Raw genomic sequence first — 17,219 nt, forward strand, 5'->3', positions numbered from 1 at the left:
CGCGCGTCCCAGGGGGCCGAGGGGGCCGAGGGGGCCCGAAGCGGCCCAGGGAGGGGACGGGGCGACAGCCGGAACCTCGGGGCTGGGGCGCGGGGGGGCGGTGCGGTCGCTGGGGGGAGACGGGTGGGGGCTGGATCCCGTCCTCGCAGGCCTGCGAGGCCCTACGTGGGGCCGAGGGGGGGGTGGTTGGGGGCCGGGGGCCGGGGGCCGGGCCTGCCTGCGGGCCCTCCTCGCCCCGCCCCAGGCCCCGCCCCCAGGCCCGCCCCCAGCCCCTAGCAATTCCCTGGCACCGCCCCCAGCGACCAAGCCACCCAGCCACCCGCAACACCCCCCCCACCTTCGGCCCGGGCCCGCCTGCACCTTCTCTCCGAAGGACATGCCCTCCGTCCCCCGCGGACCACCGTCCCTTCGGCCCTCAGCCCCGGGGTCCACGCTCCGCGTGCCCAGGACACCAACCAGATGGCCCGACCGCCGGGGGCCTCAGGCCCCCCGTTGGCGCCGGGCTCCGCGCTCCGTGACCCCGCGACAGCCAAGACCACGGCGACGCGGGGGCGGCCGGCACCCAGGCCCAAAGAGCCGCTCGGGACACAGCAAGACACACCACAGACACTCGCTCCGCGCCTGGGCCAGGGCGCCGCGCACGCACGCAGGCACACGGCCCCGCGGCGGTTCGGCTGATGGGCAGGAATGGGAGCGGAACGGCATCCCTGACACCGTGGCTGCGGGGCCTGCGGCTGCCAGGGCTCCTGACGCAGCTCCAGGGCCTGCGCCCCTCCGGCGGGGTGGCTGCCTCGCCCCCACAGGCCGTGTGGCCCAGCTCCGAGTGCCTGTGTCCTCCTTCCGTCTGTCTGTGTGTGTGTGTGTCGTGGGCACCTGTGTCTGTGTCCCTGCCTGTGCGACGATGGGGTCCGGCGGCGCGGGCGGCCCCGGCTTGGCTTTGAGCCAGGCGGGCTGAAGGACAGGAGAGGCCAGGGGCCGGCCGGCGCCGGCCCCGGCCCGCGGCACACCCCCCCACCCCCCCGCAGCCCCCAGCCCCCAGCGAGCGGCCCGATGTGGGGCGGCGTGCCATCCGGGGAGCCGAGCGGCGGCGACGAGCCCGACAGGCCGGGGACGGGAGCGCGCCCGGGCTCCCGCGACAGACTCGGCTCCGGGGTGCGGGACGCGTCTTGGCCCCCACCCCCCGGCCCGGGCAGGCGCCCTCCGCCACCCCGGGCGCGGCGCGGGAGGCGGTCAGTCCATCAGTCGGGCCGGCAGGCGAGCATGCAGGCAGGCAGGCAGGCGTTCAGGCGGGCCGCACAGGGCGGGCGGAGGAGGGCTGAGGAGCGGCGGGCGCCTGGCCTGGAGAGAGGCGCAGAGCAGGCTCTTGGGGCGCCCAGCGGCAGCCGCGGACGTCTACGGCCATACCACCCTGAACGCGCCCGATCTCGTCTGATCTCGGAAGCTAAGCAGGGTCGGGCCTGGTTAGTACTTGGATGGGAGACCGCCTGGGAATACCGGGTGCTGTAGGCTTTTTTTTCTTCGGCCTTCCTGTCCGTCCCTTTGCCGCCAACACCCCCCTCGCCCAACGCGGCGGCGGCGGCGGCGGCGGCGGCGGCGGTGCCCTCCGGACCACCCCTGCCATGGCCCCCGCCCCGCCGGGACCACCGCAGGGCGCCGCGGGGCACCGAGGGCGCCCGCTGCACGGGCAGGACGCCACTACATACACCACACACCTCCTCTTCCTCCCAGCCCTTCAACGACGCCCACCCGCATCCTAGCCGGCCGCGCGTCCCAGGGGGCCGAGGGGGCCGAGGGGGCCCGAAGCGGCCCAGGGAGGGGACGGGGCGACAGCCGGAACCTCGGGGCTGGGGCGCGGGGGGGCGGTGCGGTCGCTGGGGGGAGACGGGTGGGGGCTGGATCCCGTCCTCGCAGGCCTGCGAGGCCCTCCGTGGGGCCGAGGGGGGGGTGGTCGGGGGCCGGGGGCCTGGGGCCGGGCCTGCCTGCGGGCCCTCCTCGCCCCGCCCCAGGCCCCGCCCCCAGGCCCGCCCCCAGCCCCTAGCAATTCCCTGGCACCGCCCCCAGCGACCAAGCCACCCAGCCACCCGCAACACCCCCCCCACCTTCGGCCCGGGCCCGCCTGCACCTTCTCTCCGAAGGACATGCCCTCCGTCCCCCGCGGACCACCGTCCCTTCGGCCCTCAGCCCCGGGGTCCACGCTCCGCGTGCCCAGGACACCAACCAGATGGCCCGACCGCCGGGGGCCTCAGGCCCCCCGTTGGCGCCGGGCTCCGCGCTCCGTGACCCCGCGACAGCCAAGACCACGGCGACGCGGGGGCGGCCGGCACCCAGGCCCAAAGAGCCGCTCGGGACACAGCAAGACACACCACAGACACTCGCTCCGCGCCTGGGCCAGGGCGCCGCGCACGCACGCAGGCACACGGCCCCGCGGCGGTTCGGCTGATGGGCAGGAATGGGAGCGGAACGGCATCCCTGACACCGTGGCTGCGGGGCCTGCGGCTGCCAGGGCTCCTGACGCAGCTCCAGGGCCTGCGCCCCTCCGGCGGGGTGGCTGCCTCGCCCCCACAGGCCGTGTGGCCCAGCTCCGAGTGCCTGTGTCCTCCTTCCGTCTGTGTGTGTGTGTGTGTGTCGTGGGCACCCGTGTCTGTGTCCCTGCCTGTGCGACGATGGGGTCCGGCGGCGCGGGCGGCCCCGGCTTGGCTTTGAGCCAGGCGGGCTGAAGGACAGGAGAGGCCAGGGGCCGGCCGGCGCCGGCCCCGGCCCGCGGCACACCCCCCCACCCCCCCGCAGCCCCCAGCCCCCAGCGAGCGGCCCGATGTGGGGCGGCGTGCCATCCGGGGAGCCGAGCGGCGGCGACGAGCCCGACAGGCCGGGGACGGGAGCGCGCCCGGGCTCCCGCGACAGACTCGGCTCCGGGGTGCGGGACGCGTCTTGGCCCCCACCCCCCGGCCCGGGCAGGCGCCCTCCGCCACCCCGGGCGCGGCGCGGGAGGCGGTCAGTCCATCAGTCGGGCCGGCAGGCGAGCATGCAGGCAGGCAGGCAGGCAGGCGTTCAGGCGGGCCGCACAGGGCGGGCGGAGGAGGGCTGAGGAGCGGCGGGCGCCTGGCCTGGAGAGAGGCGCAGAGCAGGCTCTTGGGGCGCCCAGCGGCAGCCGCGGACGTCTACGGCCATACCACCCTGAACGCGCCCGATCTCGTCTGATCTCGGAAGCTAAGCAGGGTCGGGCCTGGTTAGTACTTGGATGGGAGACCGCCTGGGAATACCGGGTGCTGTAGGCTTTTTTTTCTTCGGCCTTCCTGTCCGTCCCTTTGCCGCCAACACCCCCCTCGCCCAACGCGGCGGCGGCGGCGGCGGCGGCGGCGGCGGCGGTGCCCTCCGGACCACCCCTGCCATGGCCCCCGCCCCGCCGGGACCACCGCAGGGCGCCGCGGGGCACCGAGGGCGTCCGCTGCACGGGCAGGACGCCACTACATACACCACACACCTCCTCTTCCTCCCAGCCCTTCAACGACGCCCACCCGCATCCTAGCCGGCCGCGCGTCCCAGGGGGCCGAGGGGGCCGAGGGGGCCCGAAGCGGCCCAGGGAGGGGACGGGGCGACAGCCGGAACCTCGGGGCTGGGGCGCGGGGGGGCGGTGCGGTCGCTGGGGGGAGACGGGTGGGGGCTGGATCCCGTCCTCGCAGGCCTGCGAGGCCCTCCGTGGGGCCGAGGGGGGGGTGGTCGGGGGCCGGGGGCCGGGGGCCGGGCCTGCCTGCGGGCCCTCCTCGCCCCGCCCCAGGCCCCGCCCCCAGGCCCGCCCCCAGCCCCTAGCAATTCCCTGGCACCGCCCCCAGCGACCAAGCCACCCAGCCACCCGCAACACCCCCCCCACCTTCGGCCCGGGCCCGCCTGCACCTTCTCTCCGAAGGACATGCCCTCCGTCCCCCGCGGACCACCGTCCCTTCGGCCCTCAGCCCCGGGGTCCACGCTCCGCGTGCCCAGGACACCAACCAGATGGCCCGACCGCCGGGGGCCTCAGGCCCCCCGTTGGCGCCGGGCTCCGCGCTCCGTGACCCCGCGACAGCCAAGACCACGGCGACGCGGGGGCGGCCGGCACCCAGGCCCAAAGAGCCGCTCGGGACACAGCAAGACACACCACAGACACTCGCTCCGCGCCTGGGCCAGGGCGCCGCGCACGCACGCAGGCACACGGCCCCGCGGCGGTTCGGCTGATGGGCAGGAATGGGAGCGGAACGGCATCCCTGACACCGTGGCTGCGGGGCCTGCGGCTGCCAGGGCTCCTGACGCAGCTCCAGGGCCTGCGCCCCTCCGGCGGGGTGGCTGCCTCGCCCCCACAGGCCGTGTGGCCCAGCTCCGAGTGCCTGTGTCCTCCTTCCGTCTGTCTGTGTGTGTGTGTGTCGTGGGCACCCGTGTCTGTGTCCCTGCCTGTGCGACGATGGGGTCCGGCGGCGCGGGCGGCCCCGGCTTGGCTTTGAGCCAGGCGGGCTGAAGGACAGGAGAGGCCAGGGGCCGGCCGGCGCCGGCCCCGGCCCGCGGCACACCCCCCCACCCCCCCGCAGCCCCCAGCCCCCAGCGAGCGGCCCGATGTGGGGCGGCGTGCCATCCGGGGAGCCGAGCGGCGGCGACGAGCCCGACAGGCCGGGGACGGGAGCGCGCCCGGGCTCCCGCGACAGACTCGGCTCCGGGGTGCGGGACGCGTCTTGGCCCCCACCCCCCGGCCCGGGCAGGCGCCCTCCGCCACCCCGGGCGCGGCGCGGGAGGCGGTCAGTCCATCAGTCGGGCCGGCAGGCGAGCATGCAGGCAGGCAGGCAGGCAGGCGTTCAGGCGGGCCGCACAGGGCGGGCGGAGGAGGGCTGAGGAGCGGCGGGCGCCTGGCCTGGAGAGAGGCGCAGAGCAGGCTCTTGGGGCGCCCAGCGGCAGCCGCGGACGTCTACGGCCATACCACCCTGAACGCGCCCGATCTCGTCTGATCTCGGAAGCTAAGCAGGGTCGGGCCTGGTTAGTACTTGGATGGGAGACCGCCTGGGAATACCGGGTGCTGTAGGCTTTTTTTTCTTCGGCCTTCCTGTCCGTCCCTTTGCCGCCAACACCCCCCTCGCCCAACGCGGCGGCGGCGGCGGCGGCGGCGGCGGCGGCGGTGCCCTCCGGACCACCCCTGCCATGGCCCCCGCCCCGCCGGGACCACCGCAGGGCGCCGCGGGGCACCGAGGGCGTCCGCTGCACGGGCAGGACGCCACTACATACACCACACACCTCCTCTTCCTCCCAGCCCTTCAACGACGCCCACCCGCATCCTAGCCGGCCGCGCGTCCCAGGGGGCCGAGGGGGCCGAGGGGGCCCGAAGCGGCCCAGGGAGGGGACGGGGCGACAGCCGGAACCTCGGGGCTGGGGCGCGGGGGGGCGGTGCGGTCGCTGGGGGGAGACGGGTGGGGGCTGGATCCCGTCCTCGCAGGCCTGCGAGGCCCTCCGTGGGGCCGAGGGGGGGGTGGTTGGGGGCCGGGGGCCGGGGGCCGGGCCTGCCTGCGGGCCCTCCTCGCCCCGCCCCAGGCCCCGCCCCCAGGCCCGCCCCCAGCCCCTAGCAATTCCCTGGCACCGCCCCCAGCGACCAAGCCACCCAGCCACCCGCAACACCCCCCCCACCTTCGGCCCGGGCCCGCCTGCACCTTCTCTCCGAAGGACATGCCCTCCGTCCCCCGCGGACCACCGTCCCTTCGGCCCTCAGCCCCGGGGTCCACGCTCCGCGTGCCCAGGACACCAACCAGATGGCCCGACCGCCGGGGGCCTCAGGCCCCCCGTTGGCGCCGGGCTCCGCGCTCCGTGACCCCGCGACAGCCAAGACCACGGCGACGCGGGGGCGGCCGGCACCCAGGCCCAAAGAGCCGCTCGGGACACAGCAAGACACACCACAGACACTCGCTCCGCGCCTGGGCCAGGGCGCCGCGCACGCACGCAGGCACACGGCCCCGCGGCGGTTCGGCTGATGGGCAGGAATGGGAGCGGAACGGCATCCCTGACACCGTGGCTGCGGGGCCTGCGGCTGCCAGGGCTCCTGACGCAGCTCCAGGGCCTGCGCCCCTCCGGCGGGGTGGCTGCCTCGCCCCCACAGGCCGTGTGGCCCAGCTCCGAGTGCCTGTGTCCTCCTTCCGTCTGTGTGTGTGTGTGTGTGTGTGTCGTGGGCACCTGTGTCTGTGTCCCTGCCTGTGCGACGATGGGGTCCGGCGGCGCGGGCGGCCCCGGCTTGGCTTTGAGCCAGGCGGGCTGAAGGACAGGAGAGGCCAGGGGCCGGCCGGCGCCGGCCCCGGCCCGCGGCACACCCCCCCACCCCCCCGCAGCCCCCAGCCCCCAGCGAGCGGCCCGATGTGGGGCGGCGTGCCATCCGGGGAGCCGAGCGGCGGCGACGAGCCCGACAGGCCGGGGACGGGAGCGCGCCCGGGCTCCCGCGACAGACTCGGCTCCGGGGTGCGGGACGCGTCTTGGCCCCCACCCCCCGGCCCGGGCAGGCGCCCTCCGCCACCCCGGGCGCGGCGCGGGAGGCGGTCAGTCCATCAGTCGGGCCGGCAGGCGAGCATGCAGGCAGGCAGGCAGGCGTTCAGGCGGGCCGCACAGGGCGGGCGGAGGAGGGCTGAGGAGCGGCGGGCGCCTGGCCTGGAGAGAGGCGCAGAGCAGGCTCTTGGGGCGCCCAGCGGCAGCCGCGGACGTCTACGGCCATACCACCCTGAACGCGCCCGATCTCGTCTGATCTCGGAAGCTAAGCAGGGTCGGGCCTGGTTAGTACTTGGATGGGAGACCGCCTGGGAATACCGGGTGCTGTAGGCTTTTTTTTCTTCGGCCTTCCTGTCCGTCCCTTTGCCGCCAACACCCCCCTCGCCCAACGCGGCGGCGGCGGCGGCGGCGGCGGCGGCGGCGGCGGTGCCCTCCGGACCACCCCTGCCATGGCCCCCGCCCCGCCGGGACCACCGCAGGGCGCCGCGGGGCACCGAGGGCGCCCGCTGCACGGGCAGGACGCCACTACATACACCACACACCTCCTCTTCCTCCCAGCCCTTCAACGACGCCCACCCGCATCCTAGCCGGCCGCGCGTCCCAGGGGGCCGAGGGGGCCGAGGGGGCCCGAAGCGGCCCAGGGAGGGGACGGGGCGACAGCCGGAACCTCGGGGCTGGGGCGCGGGGGGGCGGTGCGGTCGCTGGGGGGAGACGGGTGGGGGCTGGATCCCGTCCTCGCAGGCCTGCGAGGCCCTCCGTGGGGCCGAGGGGGGGGTGGTTGGGGGCCGGGGGCCGGGGGCCGGGCCTGCCTGCGGGCCCTCCTCGCCCCGCCCCAGGCCCCGCCCCCAGGCCCGCCCCCAGCCCCTAGCAATTCCCTGGCACCGCCCCCAGCGACCAAGCCACCCAGCCACCCGCAACACCCCCCCCACCTTCGGCCCGGGCCCGCCTGCACCTTCTCTCCGAAGGACATGCCCTCCGTCCCCCGCGGACCACCGTCCCTTCGGCCCTCAGCCCCGGGGTCCACGCTCCGCGTGCCCAGGACACCAACCAGATGGCCCGACCGCCGGGGGCCTCAGGCCCCCCGTTGGCGCCGGGCTCCGCGCTCCGTGACCCCGCGACAGCCAAGACCACGGCGACGCGGGGGCGGCCGGCACCCAGGCCCAAAGAGCCGCTCGGGACACAGCAAGACACACCACAGACACTCGCTCCGCGCCTGGGCCAGGGCGCCGCGCACGCACGCAGGCACACGGCCCCGCGGCGGTTCGGCTGATGGGCAGGAATGGGAGCGGAACGGCATCCCTGACACCGTGGCTGCGGGGCCTGCGGCTGCCAGGGCTCCTGACGCAGCTCCAGGGCCTGCGCCCCTCCGGCGGGGTGGCTGCCTCGCCCCCACAGGCCGTGTGGCCCAGCTCCGAGTGCCTGTGTCCTCCTTCCGTCTGTCTGTGTGTGTGTGTGTCGTGGGCACCCGTGTCTGTGTCCCTGCCTGTGCGACGATGGGGTCCGGCGGCGCGGGCGGCCCCGGCTTGGCTTTGAGCCAGGCGGGCTGAAGGACAGGAGAGGCCAGGGGCCGGCCGGCGCCGGCCCCGGCCCGCGGCACACCCCCCCACCCCCCCGCAGCCCCCAGCCCCCAGCGAGCGGCCCGATGTGGGGCGGCGTGCCATCCGGGGAGCCGAGCGGCGGCGACGAGCCCGACAGGCCGGGGACGGGAGCGCGCCCGGGCTCCCGCGACAGACTCGGCTCCGGGGTGCGGGACGCGTCTTGGCCCCCACCCCCCGGCCCGGGCAGGCGCCCTCCGCCACCCCGGGCGCGGCGCGGGAGGCGGTCAGTCCATCAGTCGGGCCGGCAGGCGAGCATGCAGGCAGGCAGGCAGGCGTTCAGGCGGGCCGCACAGGGCGGGCGGAGGAGGGCTGAGGAGCGGCGGGCGCCTGGCCTGGAGAGAGGCGCAGAGCAGGCTCTTGGGGCGCCCAGCGGCAGCCGCGGACGTCTACGGCCATACCACCCTGAACGCGCCCGATCTCGTCTGATCTCGGAAGCTAAGCAGGGTCGGGCCTGGTTAGTACTTGGATGGGAGACCGCCTGGGAATACCGGGTGCTGTAGGCTTTTTTTTCTTCGGCCTTCCTGTCCGTCCCTTTGCCGCCAACACCCCCCTCGCCCAACGCGGCGGCGGCGGCGGCGGCGGCGGCGGCGGCGGCGGTGCCCTCCGGACCACCCCTGCCATGGCCCCCGCCCCGCCGGGACCACCGCAGGGCGCCGCGGGGCACCGAGGGCGCCCGCTGCACGGGCAGGACGCCACTACATACACCACACACCTCCTCTTCCTCCCAGCCCTTCAACGACGCCCACCCGCATCCTAGCCGGCCGCGCGTCCCAGGGGGCCGAGGGGGCCGAGGGGGCCCGAAGCGGCCCAGGGAGGGGACGGGGCGACAGCCGGAACCTCGGGGCTGGGGCGCGGGGGGGCGGTGCGGTCGCTGGGGGGAGACGGGTGGGGGCTGGATCCCGTCCTCGCAGGCCTGCGAGGCCCTCCGTGGGGCCGAGGGGGGGGTGGTTGGGGGCCGGGGGCCGGGGGCCGGGCCTGCCTGCGGGCCCTCCTCGCCCCGCCCCAGGCCCCGCCCCCAGGCCCGCCCCCAGCCCCTAGCAATTCCCTGGCACCGCCCCCAGCGACCAAGCCACCCAGCCACCCGCAACACCCCCCCCACCTTCGGCCCGGGCCCGCCTGCACCTTCTCTCCGAAGGACATGCCCTCCGTCCCCCGCGGACCACCGTCCCTTCGGCCCTCAGCCCCGGGGTCCACGCTCCGCGTGCCCAGGACACCAACCAGATGGCCCGACCGCCGGGGGCCTCAGGCCCCCCGTTGGCGCCGGGCTCCGCGCTCCGTGACCCCGCGACAGCCAAGACCACGGCGACGCGGGGGCGGCCGGCACCCAGGCCCAAAGAGCCGCTCGGGACACAGCAAGACACACCACAGACACTCGCTCCGCGCCTGGGCCAGGGCGCCGCGCACGCACGCAGGCACACGGCCCCGCGGCGGTTCGGCTGATGGGCAGGAATGGGAGCGGAACGGCATCCCTGACACCGTGGCTGCGGGGCCTGCGGCTGCCAGGGCTCCTGACGCAGCTCCAGGGCCTGCGCCCCTCCGGCGGGGTGGCTGCCTCGCCCCCACAGGCCGTGTGGCCCAGCTCCGAGTGCCTGTGTCCTCCTTCCGTCTGTCTGTGTGTGTGTGTGTGTGTCGTGGGCACCTGTGTCTGTGTCCCTGCCTGTGCGACGATGGGGTCCGGCGGCGCGGGCGGCCCCGGCTTGGCTTTGAGCCAGGCGGGCTGAAGGACAGGAGAGGCCAGGGGCCGGCCGGCGCCGGCCCCGGCCCGCGGCACACCCCCCCACCCCCCCGCAGCCCCCAGCCCCCAGCGAGCGGCCCGATGTGGGGCGGCGTGCCATCCGGGGAGCCGAGCGGCGGCGACGAGCCCGACAGGCCGGGGACGGGAGCGCGCCCGGGCTCCCGCGACAGACTCGGCTCCGGGGTGCGGGACGCGTCTTGGCCCCCACCCCCCGGCCCGGGCAGGCGCCCTCCGCCACCCCGGGCGCGGCGCGGGAGGCGGTCAGTCCATCAGTCGGGCCGGCAGGCGAGCATGCAGGCAGGCAGGCAGGCGTTCAGGCGGGCCGCACAGGGCGGGCGGAGGAGGGCTGAGGAGCGGCGGGCGCCTGGCCTGGAGAGAGGCGCAGAGCAGGCTCTTGGGGCGCCCAGCGGCAGCCGCGGACGTCTACGGCCATACCACCCTGAACGCGCCCGATCTCGTCTGATCTCGGAAGCTAAGCAGGGTCGGGCCTGGTTAGTACTTGGATGGGAGACCGCCTGGGAATACCGGGTGCTGTAGGCTTTTTTTTCTTCGGCCTTCCTGTCCGTCCCTTTGCCGCCAACACCCCCCTCGCCCAACGCGGCGGCGGCGGCGGCGGCGGCGGCGGCGGCGGCGGTGCCCTCCGGACCACCCCTGCCATGGCCCCCGCCCCGCCGGGACCACCGCAGGGCGCCGCGGGGCACCGAGGGCGCCCGCTGCACGGGCAGGACGCCACTACATACACCACACACCTCCTCTTCCTCCCAGCCCTTCAACGACGCCCACCCGCATCCTAGCCGGCCGCGCGTCCCAGGGGGCCGAGGGGGCCGAGGGGGCCCGAAGCGGCCCAGGGAGGGGACGGGGCGACAGCCGGAACCTCGGGGCTGGGGCGCGGGGGGGCGGTGCGGTCGCTGGGGGGAGACGGGTGGGGGCTGGATCCCGTCCTCGCAGGCCTGCGAGGCCCTGCGTGGGGCCGAGGGGGGGGTGGTTGGGGGCCGGGGGCCGGGGGCCGGGCCTGCCTGCGGGCCCTCCTCGCCCCGCCCCAGGCCCCGCCCCCAGGCCCGCCCCCAGCCCCTAGCAATTCCCTGGCACCGCCCCCAGCGACCAAGCCACCCAGCCACCCGCAACACCCCCCCCACCTTCGGCCCGGGCCCGCCTGCACCTTCTCTCCGAAGGACATGCCCTCCGTCCCCCGCGGACCACCGTCCCTTCGGCCCTCAGCCCCGGGGTCCACGCTCCGCGTGCCCAGGACACCAACCAGATGGCCCGACCGCCGGAGGCCTCAGGCCCCCCGTTGGCGCCGGGCTCCGCGCTCCGTGACCCCGCGACAGCCAAGACCACGGCGACGCGGGGGCGGCCGGCACCCAGGCCCAAAGAGCCGCTCGGGACACAGCAAGACACACCACAGACACTCGCTCCGCGCCTGGGCCAGGGCGCCGCGCACGCACGCAGGCACACGGCCCCGCGGCGGTTCGGCTGATGGGCAGGAATGGGAGCGGAACGGCATCCCTGACACCGTGGCTGCGGGGCCTGCGGCTGCCAGGGCTCCTGACGCAGCTCCAGGGCCTGCGCCCCTCCGGCGGGGTGGCTGCCTCGCCCCCACAGGCCGTGTGGCCCAGCTCCGAGTGCCTGTGTCCTCCTTCCGTCTGTCTGTGTGTGTGTGTGTCGTGGGCACCTGTGTCTGTGTCCCTGCCTGTGCGACGATGGGGTCCGGCGGCGCGGGCGGCCCCGGCTTGGCTTTGAGCCAGGCGGGCTGAAGGACAGGAGAGGCCAGGGGCCGGCCGGTGCCGGCCCCGGCCCGCGGCACACCCCCCCACCCCCCCGCAGCCCCCAGCCCCCAGCGAGCGGCCCGATGTGGGGCGGCGTGCCATCCGGGGAGCCGAGCGGCGGCGACGAGCCCGACAGGCCGGGGACGGGAGCGCGCCCGGGCTCCCGCGACAGACTCGGCTCCGGGGTGCGGGACGCGTCTTGGCCCCCACCCCCCGGCCCGGGCAGGCGCCCTCCGCCACCCCGGGCGCGGCGCGGGAGGCGGTCAGTCCATCAGTCGGGCCGGCAGGCGAGCATGCAGGCAGGCAGGCAGGCGTTCAGGCGGGCCGCACAGGGCGGGCGGAGGAGGGCTGAGGAGCGGCGGGCGCCTGGCCTGGAGAGAGGCGCAGAGCAGGCTCTTGGGGCGCCCAGCGGCAGCCGCGGACGTCTACGGCCATACCACCCTGAACGCGCCCGATCTCGTCTGATCTCGGAAGCTAAGCAGGGTCGGGCCTGGTTAGTACTTGGATGGGAGACCGCCTGGGAATACCGGGTGCTGTAGGCTTTTTTTTCTTCGGCCTTCCTGTCCGTCCCTTTGCCGCCAACACCCCCCTCGCCCAACGCGGCGGCGGCGGCGGCGGCGGCGGCGGCGGCGGTGCCCTCCGGACCACCCCTGCCATGGCCCCCGCCCCGCCGGGACCACCGCAGGGCGCCGCGGGGCACCGAGGGCGCCCGCTGCACGGGCAGGACGCCACTACATACACCACACACCTCCTCTTCCTCCCAGCCCTAAACGACGCCCACCCGCATCCTAGCCGGCCGCGCGTCCCAGGGGGCCGAGGGGGCCGAGGGGGCCCGAAGCGGCCCAGGGAGGGGACGGGGCGACAGCCGGAACCTCGGGGCTGGGGCGCGGGGGGGCGGTGCGTTCGCTGGGGGGAGACGGGTGGGGGCTGGATCCCGTCCTCGCAGGCCTGCGAGGCCCTCCGTGGGGCCGAGGGGGGGGTGGTTGGGGGCCGGGGGCCGGGGGCCGGGCCTGCCTGCGGGCCCTCCTCGCCCCGCCCCAGGCACCGCCCCCAGGCCCCGCCCCCAGGCCCCGCCCCCAGGCCCGCCCCCAGCCCCTAGCAATTCCCTGGCACCGCCCCCAGCGACCAAGCCACCCAGCCACCCGCAACACCCCCCCCACCTTCGGCCCGGGCCCGCCTGCACCTTCTCTCCGAAGGACATGCCCTCCGTCCCCCGCGGACCACCGTCCCTTCGGCCCTCAGCCCCGGGGTCCACGCTCCGCGTGCCCAGGACACCAACCAGATGGCCCGACCGCCGGGGGCCTCAGGCCCCCCGTTGGCGCCGGGCTCCGCGCTCCGTGACCCCGCGACAGCCAAGACCACGGCGACGCGGGGGCGGCCGGCACCCAGGCCCAAAGAGCCGCTCGGGACACAGCAAGACACACCACAGACACTCGCTCCGCGCCTGGGCCAGGGCGCCGCGCACGCACGCAGGCACACGGCCCCGCGGCGGTTCGGCTGATGGGCAGGAATGGGAGCGGAACGGCATCCCTGACACCGTGGCTGCGGGGCCTGCGGCTGCCAGGGCTCCTGACGCAGCTCCAGGGCCTGCGCCCCTCCGGCGGGGTGGCTGCCTCGCCCCCACAGGCCGTGTGGCCCAGCTCCGAGTGCCTGTGTCCTCCTTCCGTCTGTCTGTGTGTGTGTGTGTCGTGGGCACCCGTGTCTGTGTCCCTGCCTGTGCGACGATGGGGTCCGGCGGCGCGGGCGGCCCCGGCTTGGCTTTGAGCCAGGCGGGCTGAAGGACAGGAGAGGCCAGGGGCCGGCCGGCGCCGGCCCCGGCCCGCGGCACACCCCCCCACCCCCCCGCAGCCCCCAGCCCCCAGCGAGCGGCCCGATGTGGGGCGGCGTGCCATCCGGGGAGCCGAGCGGCGGCGACGAGCCCGACAGGCCGGGGACGGGAGCGCGCCCGGGCTCCCGCGACAGACTCGGCTCCGGGGTGCGGGACGCGTCTTGGCCCCCACCCCCCGGCCCGGGCAGGCGCCCTCCGCCACCCCGGGCGCGGCGCGGGAGGCGGTCAGTCCATCAGTCGGGCCGGCAGGCGAGCATGCAGGCAGGCAGGCAGGCAGGCGTTCAGGCGGGCCGCACAGGGCGGGCGGAGGAGGGCTGAGGAGCGGCGGGCGCCTGGCCTGGAGAGAGGCGCAGAGCAGGCTCTTGGGGCGCCCAGCGGCAGCCGCGGACGTCTACGGCCATACCACCCTGAACGCGCCCGATCTCGTCTGATCTCGGAAGCTAAGCAGGGTCGGGCCTGGTTAGTACTTGGATGGGAGACCGCCTGGGAATACCGGGTGCTGTAGGCTTTTTTTTCTTCGGCCTTCCTGTCCGTCCCTTTGCCGCCAACACCCCCCTCGCCCAACGCGGCGGCGGCGGCGGCGGCGGCGGCGGCGGCGGTGCCCTCCGGACCACCCCTGCCATGGCCCCCGCCCCGCCGGGACCACCGCAGGGCGCCGCGGGGCACCGAGGGCGTCCGCTGCACGGGCAGGACGCCACTACATACACCACACACCTCCTCTTCCTCCCAGCCCTTCAACGACGCCCACCCGCATCCTAGCCGGCCGCGCGTCCCAGGGGGCCGAGGGGGCCGAGGGGGCCCGAAGCGGCCCAGGGAGGGGACGGGGCGACAGCCGGAACCTCGGGGCTGGGGCGCGGGGGGGCGGTGCGGTCGCTGGGGGGAGACGGGTGGGGGCTGGATCCCGTCCTCGCAGGCCTGCGAGGCCCTCCGTGGGGCCGAGGGGGGGGTGGTTGGGGGCCGGGGGCCGGGGGCCGGGCCTGCCTGCGGGCCCTCCTCGCCCCGCCCCAGGCCCCGCCCCCAGGCCCGCCCCCAGCCCCTAGCAATTCCCTGGCACCGCCCCCAGCGACCAAGCCACCCAGCCACCCGCAACACCCCCCCCACCTTCGGCCCGGGCCCGCCTGCACCTTCTCTCCGAAGGACATGCCCTCCGTCCCCCGCGGACCACCGTCCCTTCGGCCCTCAGCCCCGGGGTCCACGCTCCGCGTGCCCAGGACACCAACCAGATGGCCCGACCGCCGGGGGCCTCAGGCCCCCCGTTGGCGCCGGGCTCCGCGCTCCGTGACCCCGCGACAGCCAAGACCACGGCGACGCGGGGGCGGCCGGCACCCAGGCCCAAAGAGCCGCTCGGGACACAGCAAGACACACCACAGACACTCGCTCCGCGCCTGGGCCAGGGCGCCGCGCACGCACGCAGGCACACGGCCCCGCGGCGGTTCGGCTGATGGGCAGGAATGGGAGCGGAACGGCATCCCTGACACCGTGGCTGCGGGGCCTGCGGCTGCCAGGGCTCCTGACGCAGCTCCAGGGCCTGCGCCCCTCCGGCGGGGTGGCTGCCTCGCCCCCACAGGCCGTGTGGCCCAGCTCCGAGTGCCTGTGTCCTCCTTCCGTCTGTCTGTGTGTGTGTGTGTGTGTCGTGGGCACCTGTGTCTGTGTCCCTGCCTGTGCGACGATGGGGTCCGGCGGCGCGGGCGGCCCCGGCTTGGCTTTGAGCCAGGCGGGCTGAAGGACAGGAGAGGCCAGGGGCCGGCCGGCGCCGGCCCCGGCCCGCGGCACACCCCCCCACCCCCCCGCAGCCCCCAGCCCCCAGCGAGCGGCCCGATGTGGGGCGGCGTGCCATCCGGGGAGCCGAGCGGCGGCGACGAGCCCGACAGGCCGGGGACGGGAGCGCGCCCGGGCTCCCGCGACAGACTCGGCTCCGGGGTGCGGGACGCGTCTTGGCCCCCACCCCCCGGCCCGGGCAGGCGCCCTCCGCCACCCCGGGCGCGGCGCGGGAGGCGGTCAGTCCATCAGTCGGGCCGGCAGGCGAGCATGCAGGCAGGCAGGCAGGCGTTCAGGCGGGCCGCACAGGGCGGGCGGAGGAGGGCTGAGGAGCGGCGGGCGCCTGGCCTGGAGAGAGGCGCAGAGCAGGCTCTTGGGGCGCCCAGCGGCAGCCGCGGACGTCTACGGCCATACCACCCTGAACGCGCCCGATCTCGTCTGATCTCGGAAGCTAAGCAGGGTCGGGCCTGGTTAGTACTTGGATGGGAGACCGCCTGGGAATACCGGGTGCTGTAGGCTTTTTTTTCTTCGGCCTTCCTGTCCGTCCCTTTGCCGCCAACACCCCCCTCGCCCAACGCGGCGGCGGCGGCGGCGGCGGCGGCGGCGGCGGCGGTGCCCTCCGGACCACCCCTGCCATGGCCCCCGCCCCGCCGGGACCACCGCAGGGCGCCGCGGGGCACCGAGGGCGCCCGCTGCACGGGCAGGACGCCACTACATACACCACACACCTCCTCTTCCTCCCAGCCCTTCAACGACGCCCACCCGCATCCTAGCCGGCCGCGCGTCCCAGGGGGCCGAGGGGGCCGAGGGGGCCCGAAGCGGCCCAGGGAGGGGACGGGGCGACAGCCGGAACCTCGGGGCTGGGGCGCGGGGGGGCGGTGCGGTCGCTGGGGGGAGACGGGTGGGGGCTGGATCCCGTCCTCGCAGGCCTGCGAGGCCCTCCGTGGGGCCGAGGGGGGGGTGGTTGGGGGCCGGGGGCCGGGGGCCGGGCCTGCCTGCGGGCCCTCCTCGCCCCGCCCCAGGCCCCGCCCCCAGGCCCGCCCCCAGCCCCTAGCAATTCCCTGGCACCGCCCCCAGCGACCAAGCCACCCAGCCACCCGCAACACCCCCCCCACCTTCGGCCCGGGCCCGCCTGCACCTTCTCTCCGAAGGACATGCCCTCCGTCCCCCGCGGACCACCGTCCCTTCGGCCCTCAGCCCCGGGGTCCACGCTCCGCGTGCCCAGGACACCAACCAGATGGCCCGACCGCCGGGGGCCTCAGGCCCCCCGTTGGCGCCGGGCTCCGCGCTCCGTGACCCCGCGACAGCCAAGACCACGGCGACGCGGGGGCGGCCGGCACCCAGGCCCAAAGAGCCGCTCGGGACACAGCAAGACACACCACAGACACTCGCTCCGCGCCTGGGCCAGGGCGCCGCGCACGCACGCAGGCACACGGCCCCGCGGCGGTTCGGCTGATGGGCAGGAATGGGAGCGGAACGGCATCCCTGACACCGTGGCTGCGGGGCCTGCGGCTGCCAGGGCTCCTGACGCAGCTCCAGGGCCTGCGCCCCTCCGGCGGGGTGGCTGCCTCGCCCCCACAGGCCGTGTGGCCCAGCTCCGAGTGCCTGTGTCCTCCTTCCGTCTGTCTGTGTGTGTGTGTGTGTGTCGTGGGCACCTGTGTCTGTGTCCCTGCCTGTGCGACGATGGGGTCCGGCGGCGCGGGCGGCCCCGGCTTGGCTTTGAGCCAGGCGGGCTGAAGGACAGGAGAGGCCAGGGGCCGGCCGGCGCCGGCCCCGGCCCGCGGCACACCCCCCCACCCCCCCGCAGCCCCCAGCCCCCAGCGAGCGGCCCGATGTGGGGCGGCGTGCCATCCGGGGAGCCGAGCGGCGGCGACGAGCCCGACAGGCCGGGGACGGGAGCGCGCCCGGGCTCCCGCGACAGACTCGGCTCCGGGGTGCGGGACGCGTCTTGGCCCCCACCCCCCGGCCCGGGCAGGCGCCCTCCGCCACCCCGGGCGCGGCGCGGGAGGCGGTCAGTCCATCAGTCGGGCCGGCAGGCGAGCATGCAGGCAGGC

At 76.6% G+C, this 17,219-nt stretch overlaps 9 non-coding genes across 9 annotated transcripts; all 9 read left to right on the top strand.

The window, feature by feature from the left end:
• Positions 1-1,390: 1,390 nt before the first annotated feature.
• LOC140629251 (5S ribosomal RNA) lies at positions 1,391-1,509 on the top strand. The gene has a single exon (XR_012027086.1). It is a non-coding gene; the product is annotated as a 5S ribosomal RNA (ribosomal RNA).
• Positions 1,510-3,156: 1,647 nt separating this feature from the next.
• LOC140629252 (5S ribosomal RNA) lies at positions 3,157-3,275 on the top strand. The gene has a single exon (XR_012027087.1). It is a non-coding gene; the product is annotated as a 5S ribosomal RNA (ribosomal RNA).
• A 1,650-nt stretch (positions 3,276-4,925) lies between these two features.
• LOC140629253 (5S ribosomal RNA) lies at positions 4,926-5,044 on the top strand. Its single transcript, XR_012027088.1, has one exon. It is a non-coding gene; the product is annotated as a 5S ribosomal RNA (ribosomal RNA).
• Positions 5,045-6,694: 1,650 nt separating this feature from the next.
• LOC140629254 (5S ribosomal RNA) lies at positions 6,695-6,813 on the top strand. The gene has a single exon (XR_012027089.1). It is a non-coding gene; the product is annotated as a 5S ribosomal RNA (ribosomal RNA).
• A 1,649-nt stretch (positions 6,814-8,462) lies between these two features.
• LOC140629256 (5S ribosomal RNA) lies at positions 8,463-8,581 on the top strand. The gene has a single exon (XR_012027093.1). It is a non-coding gene; the product is annotated as a 5S ribosomal RNA (ribosomal RNA).
• A 1,653-nt stretch (positions 8,582-10,234) lies between these two features.
• On the top strand, positions 10,235-10,353 carry LOC140629257 (5S ribosomal RNA). Its single transcript, XR_012027094.1, has one exon. It is a non-coding gene; the product is annotated as a 5S ribosomal RNA (ribosomal RNA).
• Positions 10,354-12,002: 1,649 nt separating this feature from the next.
• Positions 12,003-12,121, top strand: LOC140629258 (5S ribosomal RNA). Its single transcript, XR_012027095.1, has one exon. It is a non-coding gene; the product is annotated as a 5S ribosomal RNA (ribosomal RNA).
• A 1,675-nt stretch (positions 12,122-13,796) lies between these two features.
• On the top strand, positions 13,797-13,915 carry LOC140629259 (5S ribosomal RNA). The gene has a single exon (XR_012027096.1). It is a non-coding gene; the product is annotated as a 5S ribosomal RNA (ribosomal RNA).
• Positions 13,916-15,565: 1,650 nt separating this feature from the next.
• LOC140629260 (5S ribosomal RNA) lies at positions 15,566-15,684 on the top strand. Its single transcript, XR_012027097.1, has one exon. It is a non-coding gene; the product is annotated as a 5S ribosomal RNA (ribosomal RNA).
• Positions 15,685-17,219: the final 1,535 nt, after the last annotated feature.

Source organism: Canis lupus, assembly GCF_048164855.1.
Source record: "Canis lupus baileyi chromosome 4 unlocalized genomic scaffold, mCanLup2.hap1 SUPER_4_unloc_1, whole genome shotgun sequence".
In the NCBI taxonomy this organism is placed as follows: domain Eukaryota; kingdom Metazoa; phylum Chordata; class Mammalia; order Carnivora; family Canidae; genus Canis; species Canis lupus.